Here is a 1451-nt window from a genome sequence, read left to right as displayed (position 1 = left end):
TTTGTATCCATTCATGGCTAGGTAGAGGGGGAGTTCTGTGTAGGTGAGCCTACCTGCCTAAAGATATAGGCCTATATCAGAATCAGAGTCAACATCAGATGGACCTTTTAATTAAAAAAGGGTTTCAAATAGCCTAGTTCCTAAAAAGACAAGTTTCAATCAATGACAAATGATTTTGACAACACAAAATCACTTGTCATTTCATGCTGAGCATGGAAAACTTCAGAGAATCTAACTAACTAGCCTGAGTTCTGAATCTCCCCACTCATAAACGTGTCTGCTGACTGCAAGATACTTATAATCTGAACACTACTATTGAACATCAGTATGATTAAATGAGTTGTGAAAAAGTGAAATGAAGTCGACTCTTTAGGTGTACTTAGCTGTTACTAGCTAACTAAATTCCCCCCATATGATTACTATCAGAACCGGTTATATAATGACTCTCTACCTGTAGCATGTCATTTCACACAGCAATAACGACGTCCTAAACTTCAAAGCCAAATGAAGATCCAGCTAGGCTAGGAGGCTAACGGTAGTTTCCTAACCCAGATTGGAACCATGCATGGACGTTTTTGCTTTTAACAGAACACAACGTTCCTGAAAAAACCTGCACAAGTGAGAATAAGCTGATATTAGCGACATACACATCAACTGTTAGCTCTAACTTTGTCTTTTCTCTTACCTTTTTTCACAAGCTACATTCCGTGTTCCTGGAGGCTTTAGCGTTTATCTAAACCTCTGGCTTGCATCTGTCAGCAGAACCACATCCTCCTCCTCTCCACGGTGAAGACCAGGGAGGAAATCAGAACCGTACCAGGCTAGCTAAGTTTAGCCAGCTAGCTAGTTTTAGTGCTGTCACTTTCCAAAGGGATTTGGAAATCTTGAACTACAGTTCCAAATACATAATTGAGGCTGTATATATGGTATGCTGCCATGCGAGGTTAGAACGGCATGCCTACAGAAAAGCCTCTCGTTCCAGGAATGGTGAAGCTGTCATTCACTCCGCTGGCAGCAGGAAGTTTGCAACTGTCAATACCATGTGACACGAAAGAGACATTCCACTGGCAATTTTTTACAAAACGATGTTGACGACTCTCTAGTCAAATGCATATGAAAATATGTCATAAATGACAATAATAATACAAATAATAATAATAATACGAATACGAATAATAATAATAATAATAATAACCTTTCTTTCTTTCTATCTATCTATCTATCTATCTATCTATCTATCTATCTATCTATCTATAGGCTAGCTATGTCTATCGATCTATCTATCTGTCTGTCTGTCTGTCTGTCTGTCTGTCTATCTGTCTGTCTATCTATCTATCTATCTATCTAATAGGCCTAACAGACATCCTCCTCCTAATTCATAAATATTGACACTAATAATTGCTGGGCTTGCTTCAGCAAGTCCAACTATTGTTATTGTTATTGTTACTATT

At 38.2% G+C, this 1451-nt stretch overlaps 1 protein-coding gene across 1 annotated transcript in view; it reads right to left on the bottom strand.

Annotated features, from left to right (window-relative positions):
• Window positions 1-809, bottom strand: part of poc1bl (POC1 centriolar protein homolog B (Chlamydomonas), like) — a 15835-nt gene extending 15026 nt beyond the window's left edge. Inside the window, exon 1 of the mRNA XM_080532164.1 lies at window positions 686-809. The gene's annotated coding sequence lies outside the window, so the exon portion shown is untranslated. The remainder of the gene's footprint in view (window positions 1-685) is intronic.
• Between the last annotated feature and the right edge of the window lie 642 nt (window positions 810-1451).

This window comes from Nansenia antarctica, assembly GCF_963989245.1.
Source record: "Nansenia antarctica genome assembly, chromosome: 5".
NCBI lineage: Eukaryota > Metazoa > Chordata > Actinopteri > Argentiniformes > Microstomatidae > Nansenia > Nansenia antarctica.
This window is presented reverse-complemented; position numbering and strand designations above follow the sequence as displayed.